The sequence below is a fragment of the Rattus norvegicus genome, chromosome 20 (genome assembly GCF_021556685.1).
Source record: "Rattus norvegicus strain SHRSP/BbbUtx chromosome 20, alternate assembly SHRSP_T2T, whole genome shotgun sequence".
In the NCBI taxonomy this organism is placed as follows: domain Eukaryota; kingdom Metazoa; phylum Chordata; class Mammalia; order Rodentia; family Muridae; genus Rattus; species Rattus norvegicus.
Window position 1 is genome coordinate 27423226 of NC_141553.1, and position 19867 is coordinate 27443092.

Genomic DNA, 19867 nt, shown 5'->3' on the forward strand with positions numbered 1-19867 from the left:
TATAAACTGGAAACCAGTCTGAAGCTACACAGCGAGTTCACTACTGAAAGAAGGGAAGAGAAAGGGACAGACTGACAGACGCAGGGCAGGTCCTCATACTACAGGATGCTCCAAACCACCTTACTATGGGAGGTATCACATTAATGCAGTGCTGATCAAATTTACTCCAATGTAATTTGACTGTAAATACCAAAAAACCATTTCTTCGTGCTTATGAGGCATAGAGCTAGGTTGAGATAGAAGGAGGATTCTTCATATGAGACCCCTGTGTCATGGTCATAGCAAACATAGATCTAGACAGAGCTCGGCATCAGAAATCACTGCTGGGGTCTGTAATCTGTTATGGAGAGACGCATGAAGAATTAGGATTTACATGCATGAGCCCATCCTTATGAGAAAATATGCTCGTCCTAGAACAGTTTGTAAGGATCATTTTCTTATCAGCCCCATTCAGGGCAGGCACATGCTTCTGGGTGACAGAATTATACTCTTCTAGGACTATTCTGCTGTTTTAACTTTTGATTCTCTTCTCCCACCCCGCTCCTAACCCCCACTTGTTTTTTTTTGTTTGTTTGTTTGTTTGTTTTGTTTTTTGTTTTTTTGTTTTTCTGAGACAGGGTTTCTCTGTGTGGCCCTGGCTGTCCTGGAACAGGCTCTATAAACTGGCTTCAAACTCAATCCTCCTGCCTCCACATCCCCGAATGCCGGGATTAAAGGTAAATACCACTCCACCCCCACTCCCAGCTTGGTGCTCTTAAATAATGGTTGCTGTTTGGCTCCTGCAAACAGCATTGGCCACTGCTGTGTAAAGTTACAGAGCCAGCTGAGGACTGGCTCACACTTGGCAGGATCTAGAGGAGTAATGATAATGGAGCCCTTGTAGAAGCACTATCTGGGCTAAAATCTCTCTGAGGCAAGGCTCAGGATCATGGAATCTTAAGTATTGGTTTTAGAAAGTGACCCTGTTCTCTTAGAAATGATGAAGAAACAGTTTGGGGGCTATTCTTGCTGTTTTGGAAGAAATCTTTACTGTGTAAACTATCCTGATACATTTCATAAACTGCTAAGGAACCTGCGATGTCAGGTGCAGAGTAGCTACTGTGGATGCAAGCCAGCTTTCCCAGAGTCTCTAGGGACCTGCTCTTGTGTGTATCACAAGAAGTGTATCAGGATCCACACCAACTACTGCTGTGGATCCTGATACACTTCATCATATGAGAAAAAGCCATGGGACAGTTGAGTCTCAATCTGAATGTATACAATTTGTTAGAATTACAGCAATCTCTGGACTATAGGCAAACCTAAGATTGCTCAGCCAGCCTCCAGTTAGCGAATCTTGAACACTGGAGAACATTTGGAAATCTTTCATTAGATTTTTCTCTTGTAACCATGTTATTTAATCTCCACAGCTTTTGTAGAAAAACCAATCTAGTTTCCTCTTCCTTTTTTTTCACAAGGACTAGTTGAAACCAGAAAACCCTTATTTTCTCACAAAATGGCCAGTGGCTGGTAAGTTGAAAGGAAGACCTTATCCTGACATTTCAAATCTCATGTGTTTCTGTGGCATTAAACTGCGTCTGAGAAATCTGTTTAGTAATGAGGAGGAAAATATTTAAGCTGGTTATTCTAGTCAGGCATAGTAGTTCACCTCTTTCATCCCAGCACTAGGGAGGCAGAGACAAATAAATCTATGTGAGTTAGAGGCCAGCCTGGTTTACAGAGTGAGTTCCAGAGCTACATATTGAGGCCCTGTTTTGAAAATAAACCTGGTTATTCCTGAAACCAAGGAAACTGTCAGACATTTTACCTAGTTCTACCTGTTAAGCTCCTGAGGTGCAGAAGGTTGGAGAGGATAGGGGCTGGTGGCTCTCTTGCTTAGTACTATTCAAGGACAGCCTTTCTCTTGTGTGTCTTTATGCTATTTGTAGAGACTCTCTTGCCATTAGAGAAAAAGCACAGTGTTTTCACCTTCTGTTATTTTGTTATGTGTTCTTCTGTACCCTGATTTATGAGCCAGGATCTCTCATTAGTCTATAGCTTGCTGAGTAGCCTAGACTGTCTGGACAGTGAACCTCAGGGCTCTGCCTCCTGCAAGTATGTGCCACCACATTGGGTCTTTTTTTTTTTATGTGGGTTCTGGGTATCAGACTTAGGTTCTCATGTTTATTTTACTGACTGAACCATTTTCCTGTGTCTTCATTACTTATCTGTTTCTGTGAAGAGATGATACTGTGACCAAGGCAACTTAATTAAAAAGCATTTAATGGGGGCTTGTTTATATTGCAGAGGTTGAGTCCATTAAGGGGAGTGGCGGTAGGCAGGCAGGCATGCTGCTGGAGCATTAGCTAAGAGCTTATATCTGATCCACAAGCAGTAGGCGGAGAGAGAGAGAGAGAGAGAGAGAGAGAGACAGACAGACAGACAGACAGACAGACAGACTAGGACTGACATGGGCTTTGACATCTCCAAGCCTACCCCTACTACTATACCTTCTCTAACAAGGCCACACCTTCTAGTCCTTCCTAAGCAGTCTACCAACTAGGAGCCAAAAAGTCAAACATGTGAGCCTATGAGGGCCATTCACATTCAAACTACCACACAAGAGCTGTAGAAGTTTCTTTTGATTTGTTGCCTTGTCTGAATTTACTTTAATTGTCCAAAATAGGCAATTCCATGAAGAGTTAAAAAAGTAATCTTTTTGCATTATCTCGTAGTCAATGTTTTAATAACTTCCCCAAATTATTGTTTTTATTTTATATTACAGAATTAGTTTTGAATTATGTTAGGAACTTTCATGATTATGAAAAGAACATAGTAAGAATTAACTTTTTTAAACAGGGTGGTAGTGACGGACGCATGCCTTTAATCCCAGCACTCAGGAGGCAGAGGCAATCTGATCTCTGTGAGTTCAAAGACAGTGACATTTACAGAGTGAGTTACAAGGCAACCAGAGTTACACAGAAAAACTCTGTCTCAAACAACATCATCAAACCCACAACATCATCAAACCCACACACACACAAGAAAAAAAAAGAATTAACTTTTATGTAACATCCTTTAATTCAAAGATTCTTTTCTTCATGTTTTAAAACATGCTTTTATGGGCTGGAGAGGTGGCTCAGCGGTTAAGAGCACTGACTGCTCTTCCAGAGGTCATGAGTTCAATTCCCAGCAACCACATGGTGGCTCACAGCCATCTGTAATGAGATCTGGTGCCCTCTTCTGGCCTGCAGTCACATATGCAGGCAGAATGCTGTACATTAAATAAATAAATAAATCTTAAAAAACAAAACAAAACATGCTTTTACCTTCTATCAACTGATACTTGTATAAGATTAGACATATTCCTTGATTATTATAGAATATGGAGTCTTTTTTTAATTGAAAATTATTTTTTGTACACTATATTCTGATCAGAATTTCCCCTCCCCTAACGCTTCCCAGACCTTCCCCACCTCTTCACCTGCCCAACTCCACACCTTTCTCTTTCTTTGGGAGACAAATGAAAATAAATAAAGGAAAAATCACAAGAAACACATAAAAATAAATAAACAAAACTCATAAAAACACAAAATCAGAAACCATAATCTTCAAGTAAAAGACCAGTAAAAAAAAAAAAAAAGCTTAAACAAAGCAATATGAGACAGAAAGTCTACAAAAATATTATTGAATTCATTTTGTGTTGGCCATTTATCTACTGCTAGGCATAGGTGTGGTTAATGTACCCATCGTGGAGTCTCTCCTCAGTATGCATTTGTAGGAAGTTTGTGGGTATCTGCCTTTGTATGGGAGTATGTGCCCTTTATAATACTTTCATTGAGTGGATCAATACTTAAACATATATGCATATAGTTTTAAAGTGGTTTGATTGATGGTCATAAACCTGAGAGTGATATTCTATAAATATTTATTCCAGGGACTTGGTCACCTTTTCATCAGCATGGAAAACTGGTCAGATACCTTCTCATTCTTCATTTACTGAACTGAGGACCAGTTAGTGGTGAAGGACCCCTTGGTACCTTCCTGTGAAGTTAATTTTATATTTTCATGGTCAGACAGCAGATAGGTGTCCCATATGTATTTGCTTAATAAACACTGAGGTTGTTATCCTTTCTCTCCTGGACTGTTGGATCAGCTCTCTCCTATTTCTCTTATACAACAGCTGGAGTATCTTGTTATAACTCTTTTTTTTTTTTTTTTTTTGGTTCTTTTTTTCCGGAGCTGGAGACCGAACCCAGGGCCTTGCGCTTCCTAGGCAAGCGCTCTACCACTGAGCTAAATCCCCAACCCCTTGTTACAACTCTTATGTCATAACCCTTCATTCTTGTTCTTCTTGAGACATAGCCATAGTCTTTACAGTAATTGACCATGCTCTGCTAAAAATAAATGATTTATAGAATTTGAATCATATAGACTGATAAGTACAGAATTTTCAAGATAGATTGGGGGCTGGAGAGATGGCTCAGCGGTTAAGAGCACTATCTGCTCTTCCAGAGGTCCTGAGTTCAATTCCCAGCAACCACATGGCTCACAACCATCTGTAATGGGATCCAATGCCCTCTTCTGGCACGCAGGCATACACACAAGCAGAAAGCTGTATACATAATAAATAAATAAATATTTTTAAAAAAGAAAAAGATAGATTGGAAATCTTGAGACCTAGGGAGAAACTATGTTATAATTCAGACCTACTGATTCTGTGACTTATGCTCACATCATGCTATACCTCTTCGCAGACAGCGCTGTTAGCCCAGTATGTGATTAAGCACACAGTCACAGAAACCACATGCTTTACCTTCAGAAGTTTTGAAACAAGAGTGTAATGTTGGCATATTAGGTCAGGGGCTGGATTTGGATTTGAAGCTGGATTTGCCAAAAAGATAAGAAATGATAACACGATTTAAAAAACATAAGGCTGTGGTGACAGTGCAGCTTATTCCTTATTCCTTAAATGGGGGAGGGGTGTGGAATATGGGGAGGAAAAGGACACAAGTTACTTAAATCATCCTGGAAAACCATTACAAATCCTTATTCCAGGGACCCCAGTTCTTTAAGAGAGGCTCATAATTTAAGGAAGACTAAGCACTAGGCAAGATCTCTGAGTAGAAACCAGAGTTGTTCTGTCTGTGTTACCTCTAGAATGCTTGACTCTCCATGAGTTCTATTAAAAAGCCCAACTTCCTTGTTTCTACAGCTGTGCCACCAACAAACAAAGGCCTAGTTTCTTCCTATCTCACTAACAGGTTTTACCTTTTTGTGTGTTGTTTGTTTGTTTATTTGTTTTGGTAATAGTTGTCATAATCAGTATTTTGGTTTGGATAAGAAATATTCCCCAGAAGCCTTTTGTTGGAAGACTGGTTTATATTACAGTATTTCCAGCTGGTGCCTTGGGGAAATAATGAGATTTGTGGGGTGCTAGCTTAATTTGCTTCTCTCTGGTTATAAAACACTGACCAAAACTAGCTTAGGGGAGGAAAGGATCTATTTGACTTATGAGTTATATGGTGCATTAACACCACCCCAACTCCCACTCCCAACTCCACCAAGGCAGGGACTGAAGCAGAACCCACAGAGGAATGCTGCTTCCTGGATTGTTCTCTGTGGCTTGATAGACGCTTACTTTCAGCCTTTGGCTTTCACTAATCATTAAAATGTGCTGAATAAAACTTCAGGATTTGTGTTTGGATTTGGGGGCTGGGGAGCAGTTAATCTTTTAAAATTGTTGCCTTGATTGAACAAGAGCTACTAAGTGTCAGATTTTATTCATACCTTCAAGGTAGTGGTGGAGTAGCACATTTTTTAATGTAATATTTTTGTTATTATTTTGAGAATTTCATACAATGTACTTTGGTCATATTCATTCCTTTACTATTCCTCCCAGACCTATTCCCCATCTCTGCACCACCACTTTCTCCCCTTTTCTTTAGTTTTGTGTGTGTGTGTGTGTGTGTGTGTGTGTGTGACCTATGTACATACATATATAATAATCTGCTGGCTGCATTTAGTGTTGCTCATGTATGGTTTTTGGATTGACTGCTTGGATAGCCACCTAGGGATGGGGCCTTGTGAGATTTTCCTCATCCATGTTAGCATGCCAGTTGGTATCATCACTCAGGTCTTGTTTAAGCTATCATATTGACATTTCATGGGTACACTTTCCCTTCCCAGAAGATAGTCTTGCTTGTTTTAGTTTAAGGAATAGAAAAACAAGCTGGAAAAAATGACCCAGCCAGCGATGTAGAGCACTTGGTGCTCTTGCAGTTCTTAGGACCCACATGATGGCTTACAACTGTTGTAACAAAATTTAATCCCAACTCTGGGTTTCAACCCTGCCTTTGATCATTCACTTCCCGGATAAAAGACACACAACTTTTATTATTTATAGTAAGCCATAATCAGCACTAGAGTTAGGTAGATATCTATCTTCTATGCTATTATGTCTATTTCCCAGCCAATAATCTCATTATATAATTTGCTATGTTTTGTCTGGACTGCTCTTGCCTCCAATCCACGTAGCCATGTTTTCATGACTCACCTAACCCATGATGGTTTCCTCCTCTTTCACCTTCTCCTCTCCTGTTATGGTTCTCCTCTGACCCCAAGCACCCTACAGCCCCTTGCCCCCATGTTTCTTCTGTTCAGCTATTGGCTGTCAGCATCTTCACCAATCAGGGATAATTTGGGGGCAAGGTCACATTGCCTCACTTGGGTCTACTTGTGGACTCTCTCTTTGGGGCAACCAGGTCTTCAGGTTCTGCAATCGCAACAGATGACCAGCTGTAATTCTAGTTCCAGGGGTTCCGACACCCACTTCTTATCTTCATGGGCACCAGGCACTCATCTGGTACACATTGTACAGGCAAAACACTCATACACAAAAAATAAAGAAATCTTTAAAAAAAGAAATAGAGAAACAGCAATGTAGAGATAACCTTTTTTCTTCCTTTTTTTTTCTTCTCATTGTTGTTGCTGCTGTTGTTGGGAGGGTTGCTTTGGCTTTTGAGATGGGGTCTCAGGTAACCCTGGAAGTCTTAGAACTAGCTATGTAAACCAAGCTGGCCTTACAGAGAGAGTTGCCTGCCACTGCTTCAGAGTGCTGGGGTTAAAGGCATACACTACTAGGCCAGCGATTCCTTTTGCAATGTGCATTTCATTTTAAATTTGAGGTTAGTGTTTTGATTTAGTATCTCTAATCACATTTTGTTGTACAGTCATGAGATTTTATAGGTAATTTTATGTCAAACTGTTGTGATTTCCAGTGTCTGTTTTAGTTGGACAGATAATACTGACTCAGGTGACTCAAAATTTTGTAACACACCTTATATTTGAACTTTCATTTTTAAGGTTTTATTTTAACATTTTTTTCTCTTTTTTCTTTTTTTCAGAACTGGGGACCAAACCCAGGGCCTTGCGCTAGGCAAGCGCTCTACCACTGAGCTAAATCCCCAACCCCTGTTTTAACATTTTATAGCACTAAGATTGAGAGAAAATGATTATTACCCCTTTTTATGGATGCTAATGCTGAATATCAAGAATTTTGACTAAACCAACAAGTAGTGGTCTATACCCAAGGCTAATTTTCCTGTTAGCACACTGTTCGTGACTGGAAGATACGCAGTGCACATGAACTGCCTACTAGTTAGTCTGCAGTTGTGGTTCTTAGTTTTTCACTTATTAAATCTATTTTGAAGTCTTTTCATCAGTGCATATAATTTACAATGTAAAAGGGCACAAAGTTTAAAGTACACAAGTTGGTGATTAATTTTTTATGAATTGGGACACATAGAACTATGACTTTGATGTTAAAATATAGCCAGTATCATATGCTTAGAGCCTTTTGATTCCAATTTTATTTGTTTTATTATTTTTAATGTATGTGTGTCTGTAGGGAATATCTTATTCCTTGAGACAGGGTCTTTCTTGGGACCTGCAGTTTGCTCATTTCTCTAGACTGACTAACCAGCAAGCCCTGGGGAACTACCTGTACCTCCCCACTGCTGGGTTATAAGCATAAGCTATCATGCTGGCCTTTTTCTGTGGATGTCAGTGATCAAACTCAGGTCCACATGCTTGGACAGCTAGCATTTTCCTAAGTTGTCTCCCCAGCTCCTTATTTATATAAATGTGAGACAGCACAGCCTTGAACATGCTATTTATAACATGCTGTCTTTGAACTTGATCCTTGCTGCTTCTGAATGCTGGAATTAAGTGTGTGGTACATACCAGGATATTTATTTTTAAAATTTTGTTAACTTCTGTGAGTACTAATTGAGTGAAGTGGGTTTCTAATCTTGTTTGTCCTTTAAGAAGTATTCATGGAGAACCTATTCTCTGTTAGGCATGAGTGTAGGTGTTGGTATCACATATAACATTTACCTCTTACACTTGGGGCTAGACTACTGAGGAATCAGACAGATTCCTAAGGGAACATGAGTGTCCAGCCTGACTGAGAGGCTCTGGGAAAATACACAGGAAGTAACATCTAGACTGAGTCCTGAATGTGAGTAGGAATTATTCAGACAGGGCATTTAGGGAGGAAGAGTTGAAGGCAGGAGGCCAAGAGGAAAGAGAAAGCAGGATGTGGAGATCAGCACAGCTGCTTTGGTGCTGCCCTGGAGCCTGGGAAACTGGGAGGGGGAGCCTGGGAGTACAGGAGCAGGGCAGAGGACAGTTTTTATTGCTGTTTAAGTTTCCTTGTTACAGATAACAGGAATCTATTGCAAACAACACTAAAGAAGAATTTTTGAGAAAATAGTGGGATGGCTCCCAGAATTAAAGAGCCGAATACCAAGTCTTTGAAGAAAGCAAATAACTAAGGCAACTCCTGGTTTTCCTGAAGTTCTTGTGGAATTTCTACAGGGCCTTAGTTAGTTTGCTCTGACTGCAGAGTTGTTCACCACTTAGATATCCAGAGTTTGAGAAATAGTCTGAATACATTAAATTAGATCCACTGACCAAACCTAGAGCACTCATGTAACCAGAGGATGGCAGCAGACTCTGTATCTGTTTTGTCTGAGTGGCTGTTGTGTGATCAGGACAGCAAGCTTTGTTACCTGAAACAGAATAAATAGAGTTGAGGGCCAGCTTAAGTATGGAGGCTTAGGAAGCCATAAAGTAGATGGGGTAATGGAGCTTCAGAAGCCAGGAAGCCTGTTAAATTAATCCAAGCAAGAGCTGGTGTGCCAGCAGTAATGCCTTCTGCAGGGAGGGAAGGAAGCACATAGATTCTGAGATACTTAAAAGGAATAAAGAAGACTTGGACTTTGGAGGTTGGTTAGAAACATTAAGGTTCAGAGCTGAGTCCCGTGTTTCTAGCTTGAGCTAGAACTGTTAATTAAATGGTGCTGTCTCCCATAAAGAACCAATTTTTTTTTTCTTTTTTCTTTTTTTTCGGAGCTGGGGACCGAACCCAGGGCCAAGAACCAATTTTAAGAGAGAACTTTCAGGTTCAAAGTATTGAGTTTGAGTACATTTAACTTAAAAACATTTGGATTAGAGTTGTTGCTGGAAGTGAGACTGCTTTCAGAGCCATTACTAATACGGGTCTTGTCAGGTCCCAAAGAAACTCAGGACAAATGTCTAAAGTGTCTATTAGCCTAACAAAGTGCACTGTCTGTTGAGCTCATTCTTACCTGTGGCTCCTCTGTGCTTTTCCACGCTGCCACCACCTACCCTAAATCTCTCTAGCTCAGAGGCTTCACCTCTGTTTCCCTCAGCTTTAGATTCTTTTAAAACCTGACATTTCAGCCACGTGCTTTCTTGGATCTCTCGGTCCCATCTCCTCTTCCCTTATTGTTCTTCCCCAATCTCTCACCACTGGTGGCCCTGTCTATTCTGCTGGCCATGTTTAATCTGCCCCTTTCTGTGTCTGCTTTGTATTTTTCAAGATGTGCTATGATTTAGCGTCTAAGTACAGAAGGGAGGAGTAGTTAGGGCCAGGACATGCTGCAAAGATCACATCACAGAACAAAGAATTGGGGTGGGGAGTGAAAGGCCATCTGGCAGAGGCAGGGTGGAGACAGACAGACAGGCAGGCAGACAGACAGAGCCACTGAGAGAACATGAGAGAGAAAAACTCAAGAAGAATCAGAGCAAGTCTCTGCCCTTAAAGGAACTTCATGGGAGAACAAAGAACTTCTAAGTGTGGAAATTTCCACCCATGATCGCAGGAAAGCCCCTGAGACCTCGTTTCTCCTTTGGGAAGAGAATTCTTTTCTGTGAAGCAACCCGCCTCCTCACCTGTTTCCTGAGCTTAGACTTAAATAAAGCTCATCTCCTCTATCAGTTATGTCTTCTGCTTTAGAACAGAACAAATTAGGAAGTAGGACCTTCAGCACAGATTGGGGATGTCCTTGATTAAATTGTAGTTTGAATGTTTTGGCTATGACTTTAGTGAGTGCTTTTATCTTGTTAAATGAGTTAATTCAGATCCTGCTAAGTGGTTTCTTCTGATATTTTGGTCAATGCTTTTGCCTTTAAGTAGCTTAATAGACTTAAAAATCCTCTGGTCTCAGTAGTAGTGATAGAAATATGTTTGGGTCACAAAGAAAGAGACTATCACTCTGACTGGTAAGGCAGACCTTACTCTTGATCAAGTGTGCTGGGAACACACCAAGATAGTAAGCAAAGGTTTTATTAGATGGAGAGGATTAAAACAGTTGCATAAAATTCTTACAAAATGGGAGAGATAAAAATATTTTAGTTCTTTGTTTTAAACACAAGTTTTATAGTACTCAATTTTTTAAAAAAAAGATTCATATTTGATATTTCTTAGAGTGGGTCCAGAACTGTTTCTTAAGGAAAAGGCAGAAACTTTAGGGAGCACTATTTGGACATCATAACCATTAAGTAGGCTAAAGCCAGAGGTACTGAATGTCATGCCTAGGGCTTTTGGAATGGTTAAAAACAAAAAGACAGGAGAGAAAAGGAAAGGGGAATAAAAGGAAGCCAAATATCTGAGCAAATTATCTGAGTATAGACCCTAACTGTATCATGAAGTACCACTGTAAGACCCCGACCTGACCCTTGGTCAGTGGTACTTACTTTGGGACACCTCTGAGTGAGATGCTAAGACGCAGATGGATGCAAAAGCAAGAGGTTTATTTTCCGGGCACAGGGTCAACATTAGTCTCTGAAGGCAAGTGACTAGAAGGTGATCCTGAATAGCTGTTACAAGTGGTTTTTATACTTCTTAGGGGCACAGGTTACATCAGCAAGGTTACAGTTCAGACTTATTGGTTAAGCATATTAACCTTTAAATCTATTGACTAACAAGCATCAAGTCAGTACATTCTAGAATTTTTTACTCAAAAATGTTCTTGTGGCTGGAGAGTAGAACCTGGCCCAGTCTTGCCCCAAGGCAGGTGGGTGTAAGGTTGACGAAAGCCCCTAGGGTCCTTCAGTTTATAGTTTCAGGAAAACTCACCCAAAATGCCATGAAATTATAAATTGACTTAATGAGCTCTGTTTGGAACTTTATGTCTTTACCTTTTAATTTGTGTGTGTGTGTGTGTGTGTGTGTGTGTGTGTGTGTGTGTGTGTGTGTGTGTGTGTGTTGGCACATGTGTGCCACAGCATGGAATGGGGTCAGAGACAGTAGTTTTGGGAAACTGATTCCCTCCTTTTATGTGTTTTTGAGGATCAAGCTCAGGTTGTCATGTTTGTAGGGCAAGTGCTTTTACCCAGTGAGCCATCTCCCCAGTACTGCTCTCCTTGTATTTATGGATGGTGCCTCTTCCTTTATTATTTTTGTACCGGGAATACAACCCAGGGCCTTGTGTATGCTAAGCACATACTTTACCATTTGGCCACTATTTTATCCTTAATTTTTTTCTTTATCTTGTTTAGAAAATCAAGTCCTTTAAGATAATGTTTAGGATATGTTGTTAAGCTTTTTGTTTTGTTTTTAATTAAAGAATAATGAACTTGTTATGGGGAGTCCACTAGAGAAGACCACTCAGACACAGTCTATAACCAACTGAAAATCTTTAATCCAACTGGCAAAGACTCTACTCAGGTATTTGGAACCCAAATGTAGTGCTGAGCATTTAGAGTCAGGGGGGTTTTAAAAGCAAAAATCATGTTCTGGTATATCACTTAGCAGTTGCAGGGTGGCAGGGGGTTAGGGTTAGGAAAGTTTGCACAAGCAAGCAGTTTGACAGAAGCTAAGATAAGCAGTTAGCTGGAAGGGGAAGTTTACACAAGCAGACCATTTAACAGAAACTGAGATAAGTTAGCTAGGGCATTGACCTCTGGCTTCTAGAATAAAGTTGTATAATTTTCTATGAGGCTTCTCATCAAGGAGATCAAATCCGAATTAAACCTAAAATGGCCTCAGCAAGAATACAAGATAGAAGACCCTCTGCATTATACTATCTTGCCCTGTTACAAATTAACATTTTCTCAGGTCACATATGGCAGAGGACCAGGAAAAGCGTGTACAAGATGCAGAGACAATTAAGATAAAGTTATTGGATTTTACCTTGGAAAGGAACCTCAGTGGTAGGGTGCTTGCCTAGGAGAGTGAAAGACTCTGAGTTCAGGAGATGTGAGGGAAGGTAGATTGAGTCACTGAATTAAGTGAGCAGCTGAATTTTCGTTGGGTGACTTTAAAGCCATATAACTTCTCTCTGTGCTTTGTTTTCCTCTTCAAGGAAAGACAAATTTCAATCTAGCTAAGCTTTATTATATTTGTATATCAGGCATAGGCTATATGCCTTGATTTGCTGAAGAATGATACGCTGGACTCAAATAGTATATAAATGCAAAGAATGTTTCATTCTGTAGTAGTCCAGCATGCCAGGGTCTCCCATTATCAAGATAGAGAGATCATGAAATGAGCTTGGAGGCCTGATTATAGCACATTAAGGGGGATTCCAGGGTAGGTGGGCTTTGTCTTACTCTATCTCTAGTTAATCCAGAACCATTACCGGGGCATGGTGGCTAGAAACTGTTGCTGAGGAAACCTGGGCTAGGTGGGCTTTGTTTTACTCTACTCTGTCTCTAAGGACATTCCATTACCCAGAACAGGCATGAGGGCTGCCTGGAGACTGCTGACCCATTGTCCTTGCTTCAGACCAGGTGGTAAGGCACTTTCTGATTAACTGCCTGAAGCCTGGGTTTTTAGGCCTAATCTCTTGAACTGCCATTTGAAGCCTGTCATTGGAATCAGCCTAGCCTTCTCAAGGTGTAACAAAGACATGAGTAGAGTTCTAATTCTGCCCCCAAAGAAGTTTAAAAAGGGGGGGGGGTTGGGGATTTAGCTCAGTGGTAGAGTGCTTGCCTAGTAAGCACAAGGCCCTGGGTTCAGTCCCCAGCTCCAAAAAAAAAGAAGAAAGAGGAGGAAGATGAGGAGGAGGAAGAAGAGGAAGAGGAGGAGGAGGAAGAAGAGGAAGAGGAGGAGGAGAGGAAGGAAGGAGAAGAAGAAGAGGAGGAAGAAGAGGAAGAGGAGGAGGAGGAGGAGGAGGAGGCAGCAGCAACAGCAGAAGCAGAAGAAGAAGCAGAAGCAGCAGCAGCAGCAGCAGCAGCATTGCCAGAGCCAGTGTAGATGCAGAACAGGGCTGGGAAGGAATGGAACAAATTTTCTAAAATCCTGATGTCCCAGTTCTGTTGACCTGAGACATTAGCAAGAGGAAGGTGAGAAACAGTCTTTCAGTGAAGAAAGATGAGACAGGAGCTTTGAGATGAGGGTCTGTATACGTGTAGTTGAGGTCTTGGGGAAGGAGACAGAGCCAGGTAATAATATAAGCTTTATTTCTGCTTTGTCTTCATTTCAGTGGGTGAGCCATTGGATGACTTACGCAAGATAATGACACCAGGTTGCTTAGAAAGAGATGATTTGTCATTGAATCTGTTGGATTTAGCCAAAGGAACAAGTCTGGAGGTAGAATACATTTGTGAAGCTATGGCAACAGATGATGAAGGTTGGACCATGGCAGGAGTTCAGTGGGAGTGACACGGGCAAATCTAAGAGCTTGTTGGGATTAAATTAAGCAGCAGATGATATGATGACAAGAAGTCACAAGACACAGTGGGGATTTTTAGCTCTGGTGATTGGTTAAGTAAGCTCTCAGCTACTGCTCCAGTGCCATGTCTGTGATAGATTTCTGAGGCAGCATAGAGAAAGGAGGTTAAAAAAGACAGGAGCTTGTTCTTTGACAGTCAGGACTATACTACGTTTATTAGTGTACACAATGAGGGGCTGACTCTCTAGCCGGAAGTTGAAGAGAAAAAATGACTGTGACTCTTTACAGGGCAGGGTAAGGGCTGGAAAGGGTTACAGCAAGTAGCCCATGTTTCCCTCCTTCCTGAGGTTGTTTGTGAAGATGAGACAGGCTGATTGAGGTCAGGCATGATTATCAGTAATCTTGTAGGAATTCCATTTAATAGATGAGGCACTCTGTCAGCTTGCCAGCCTGCTGTCCTGCTCCCTGCCATGGTGATAATGGACTCATTCTCAGAACTGTAAGCTCCAAATTAAACGCGTTCTTTTATAAGTTGCCTTGGTCACAGTCTTTTCACAACAATAGGAAAGTAACACAGATGCTTATATAAAAGCATTTGGCAGAGTTATTTGAGTGTGAAATTCAATATGGTCTAATTAGTATTATTAATGTGAAAGTAGTTTGTTTTTGTTTTGTTTTGAGACAGGCTTTCTCTATTATGTAGCTCCAGGTGTCCTGTAATTTGCTGTGTAGACCAGGCTGGCCTCTAAACTCGAAGAGATCTGCCTTCCTCTGCCTCCTGAGTGCTGGAGTTAAAGGTGTTCACCACTAGGACCTGCTCTGTGTGGAAGTACTTAATCCACAGGAATAATTTTGAACTCATCAGAGAGAATGTGCCTGAAGAGAGGGGCAGGGACGCAAGGCTAGGATCCAGGCAGTAGCCACATGTAAAGGCAGGCGAGGAAGAGGAGGTACAAAATGATGGTCTAGACACTAAGAGATTGGGGCTTCTTGGGAAGCCTCATTTAAAAATGTCAAACAAGGCAGGCAGAGTGCTCCACACCTTTAGTACAAACATTTGGGAGGCAGAAGCAGGATCTCTGTAGAGTTTTAAGGCCAGGCCAGTTTGCTATACATACTGAGTTCCAAGCCAACCAGAGCTACATAGTGAGAGCCTGTCTCAAAGTTAAATGTACTTGGGCATGGTGGTGTACACCTGCTGTGGTAGTAGATGGGAGACTGGAAGATCCCAAGTTTGAGACCAGCTTGGGTTACATAGCAATAACCTGTATCAACACATATTTAAAAAGAAAAAGAAATGAGGGGAGAGACAGGGGAAGGACAGAGAAAGAAGAAAGAGAGTGAGAAGGTGGGCCAGAGAGACTGACTGGCTCAGAGAAAGTCAAAGGTAAGACAAAGACCAAACACCATGTTGAATGTAGTAGCCTTCTTAATTGCTTTTGTTTTTATTTTTTGAGACAACGTCACAATGTAGTGCAGACTGTGGGCCACTTGCTTCATTTTCCCCAGTCCTAGGATTATAAGAATATGCTAACATGCCTAGAAAGATTTGGCTTTTAAGGTAAGACCGTGTCCTTAATGAGAAATGTTTCTAGATTTTAGTGAGCCTGTTCTTAGAAAAAATTGTATAAAGATTAGAGAGGGTCATGGCAATGACTAAAGAGTGATTCCAATAAATTCATTTTAAGGAAGGAGAGAGTGAAGCCTATTTACAAAATTCCTGATGGGCAAATTATTCCGAAAAGAAGAGTAGCCGACTGGTTCTGAGTAGATACTCAATTGGCCTCAATCAGGTTAGCAGGTGAGATTGGCATATTGACAGGGTAGAGGTAAAGGAAGACCATTGAAAAACTCTTCCAGAAGATTGCTTAAATAAATAAATAGATATATCAATAAATAAACAAAAAACAAGCAGACAAATAAATAAAATAAGCGGGCGAATGAATGAATGGCTGAGGAGATGGCTTGATGGTTTAGAGCACGTCTTGTTCTTGCATAGGACCTGGGTTTGATTCCTAGCATCTATGTGGTGACTTACAACCATCTGTAACTCCAGTCCTAGAGACTTCAATGTCTTCTTCTGACCTCTGCAGACCCCTTTGTACCTCTGTTTGCACATGGCACACATACAATGCAGGCAAAACACTCAAGCACATAAATTTAAGAGAGATGGAGACAGAGAGAGAGAGAGAGAGAGAGAGAGAGACACCAAATAAGAAGTTGACATCATGAAAAACATTACACTGACAATGAGAAGACCCTTGAGAATGGTGAAGTGGTTCAGATTGGGATATGTACTTCGCTTCCAGATGAAGACTGACAGGACCTGCTCAAAAGCAGAGATGAAAACAATGCCAGTCTTTTCAGCGTGCGTATGTTGTGGAGCACAGCACAGCTGTAGGAATCAGCTGCTTAGAAGTAGACTCCAGCCTAAATGATGAGCAGAATGGGAAGGAGGCCTGAAGGAAGTAAGGGCTTCTCACTGTAAGAGCCAGTAGTAGAAATAAGACAAGAAAGGGCAGAAACTTTACAGCTGGGTTGCTGGTTGATAGGAAGCTCTCTATCAACTGGGTGTTCAACCTCCAAGGATTATAATGAGGAAGGAGAAGCTAATGACACCTGTGATTACATATGTAGAGGCCAAGGAGTTCTCTTCATGGCACACAACTGTCTCTGATGGAAACTAGGGTGATGGTTGCAGCAGCAGGGTATGGGGTGGGTGGGGTGAGAGTGGGGAAGCTGTGCTTTTTACTTCTCACTTCTGCCTTCTGTAGTCTGCTGTTATAATTGGGTTTTACACCATGAAAATGAAACCTGTTCATGTGTCTCCTCAAGAATACTGACAGAGCCCAGAGTTCTGTAACTTACTCTGCCTAAGCTTGTGTGACATGAGTTCTATCTTTCTGAGCACTGAGCCCTTCCCTGTAAGAGGGACTGCCCATGACATATCTTTCAGTTCTGCTCTTTTGCTTCCTACCAGCTCTAACGACTGCCAGCTCCCAGTGTCTGTTGAGGAAAAAAAAGCAATGAATTGCTTTCCTCTTTTGCGATTAACCCCAGGCCTTAGAACTTAGAAGCACCATCCTAAAAACAACTTCTTTATAATAAAGGCCAAAAAATTCCTTGTTGTATTCCCAGTATGTCAAGATATTAATGCAAGAGGAAGGCAGGCTACATTTCTCCTGTTTTTCCTCAGCCTCAACAAAAGATCCCCTATTCTTCAGTGGAAACTTAGCATCAAGACGTCTCGGGAGGTGACTCAGCCAGGCTTGTGAGTCCCGAGCACTGTAGCCTGCTCCTCTTCTGTGCTGTTTGTCTAGGATATCTGCAGTAGAAAAAACAGTCTCTATTGTTGAGCTAGCTTGTGCCCAGCACCTCAGTCTCTAAGCTGCAGGTGGAGCTCATAGAGTCGTCATGAACATCCAACTCCTTCTGTGCTGACTAAAATACTTGCCTTCATATTACAAGTGGGTAAACGTTAACTTCTTAAGAATATAAGATAGCTCAGCAGGATATGAGTTATGACATTTAGGGTGTTGTCTTATTGCTTCAGAACTGTGGAGTTTTTGAGTAATAGGCCATGTTACATGGTTTGACTGAGAAAAAAAAAAGCCTCAACTTGGTTTCATTGGCTTAAATATAGTTCAAAGCCGTAGACACCGAGGTCAGACGAGGAAGTGCTGTACAAGCAAGGAAGTAAGAGCCTTTAAAGATAATCTGCTTTCTTGGACATGAGTGTCCAAGTTCTGATAACTAACTTGAAATAGGAATAGAAGTACTGGAGTAGGGATCCTTCATTCTAAATTGGGAGAGAGGAGTTTGGAGACGCTGACGTTGTAGAGGTGGGCCGATATGGGGAAAGTGACTAGGATGGAGGAGCAGAAAAGGACCTGACACCACGAGCTAGCACCGCACGGGGTATTGTTTTATTTCTACACTTGTTTCTGTTTCACCTTTCTCAGCTATTTAAAATATAAAAGGTATTTGTTTAAATTATCATGAATTCTCAAGGACCTTTTTGTCCCTGCTTTGGTAGGAAAAAAGCAATGATAACTAGTCAAAAGAATTGTTTTTACTTATTAACCCGTAAAACTGTTTAAAAGAAAAAAGGAGACCATTCTTTGGTTTGGTTTTATTTTTCATTTTAGAGAAAGAATCTTGGGTAAGTTGTAACTTTTAACTCTGTTAATTAAAATCTCTCTTCAGCAGAGGTCACTGGTTTTGACTCTCCTTATAGATATTATCTAATTATTGAATGCATTTGAAAATAACTTAATGTTCCTGTGGTTTCAAAGTGAAGGGCATTGTAAAAGGCAGCTGTGCTCTGTGTTTGGCATTATGCATTTTAGGTCCTGTGGAGAATTACACATGACTTGAGTCATGCCTTTTTGGTATTGTGCTATATTAATTTTTATTTGTTTTCATTTTCAAAGCACAGTTTCTCTGTGTAGTTCTGGCTGTCCGGGACCTGGCTCTACAAACCAAGTTAGCTTCAAAATCAGAGATCACTTGCCTCTGCCTCCTAAGTGTTAGAAGGGGTGGCTTGTGCAACCACACCCATTATGTTACAGTAATTTTTAGCTATAAGTTCTGCCTGTGATCTTTGGAAGGGGAAATGTACTGTTTTATATTTAGTCCTTGCTGTCCACAACTAATCAAAGAATTGATCTTTATTCATTAACCTGTAAAACTGTTTAAAAGAGTAGGCCTTTTGTTTTGTTTTGCTTATCTTTCTTATTTTTAAGACAGAGTCTCTCTGTGTAGGTATAGCTGTCCTGGAACTGGCTGTATAGATCAGACTGGCCTTGAACTCACTGCCTCCCCCTGCCTCCTGAGTGCTAGGATTAAAGAAGTGTTCCACCATGCCAAGCCTATTCATTTTTCTCTACACTGAGCTATAACCCTTACATGGCCATTTTTAAATTTGGGAATTAGCACTGAGTTATTGGTAATAGGCTTGAGAAAATGGGCAGCAGCCATGTTTTTTCCCTCTTTGAGTCAAGGTCTTATGTAGCCCAGGCTGACCCCAGACTTGTTAACGTAATTGAGAATGACCTTGATCTTCCTGCCTTTATCTCTCAAATGCTAGGATCACAGCTGGATGCTACTGCACCGATTTCATGGGTGCAGGGCTTCATATATGCTAGGAAAGCATGCATCAGTTGAGTCGTATCTCCATCCCAGCAGTCAGAATTTGCAAGTTAATTATTTGCTAATGTAATGTATGGACCCATGTGTGCGTGCGTGCATGTGTGTGTATATCTGAAAGGGATGTGAAATAGTGAGGTGGAGTGGTGGTAGGTTTGCTTAGGAAGAATGCCCTGGCCTTCCTTTGAGTGAATTATTTGGAAACAATCTTAGTGGAGAAGAAAGAAAAAGGATTGGAATCCAATCCTAAATTAACTACTGAAACATTCTCACAGAAATCAAGAACACACTGTTGCTAAATGCTGTTCTAGGCCTTACTTCCTTTGGCCATGTTATAGATGAAGTGTTTTGACCTCCAAGTGAAGAAACTTGTCAGGCTAACCAGAGACCAGGCCAAAATTCTGCTCTAGGCAGCCTCCCCTCCCTCTTGATGCATGATAAGAAGTGAAAAGATGGGAGGATTTTTTTCCCCCTGAATTTGTATATGGTCAGCTGTGTTTCCAGTGCCTCTTCCAAGTCCATTCAGTAAATGGGGCTTGTTACATATTAAGGGTGTTATGACATGACCCCCATATGCACTTTAGGTTTTTTAGTAGCACTATTCAAAACTTTAAAAAAAAAAAAAAGGTAGGTGGAACAATTTTCTTAATATACTTATTTAGCTCAGTATGTCAGACTGTTACTATGTCAAGCTATATAGATGAGTAAGTGGCCAATAATAAGTATTTTTAAATTATTAAGATAGCCTTTTATTA

The 19867-nt window shown here is 40.9% G+C and overlaps 1 protein-coding gene across 9 annotated transcripts in view; it reads left to right on the forward strand.

Moving 5' to 3' along the window:
• Window positions 1–19867, forward strand: part of Lims1 (LIM zinc finger domain containing 1) — a 108633-nt gene that overhangs the window by 14577 nt on the left and 74189 nt on the right. For 3 of the 9 annotated variants that reach the window (XM_087598230.1, XM_087598228.1, XM_087598234.1), the window contains exon 1: window positions 17636–17882. The gene's annotated coding sequence lies outside the window, so the exon portion shown is untranslated. 9 annotated transcript variants of the gene reach the window in all.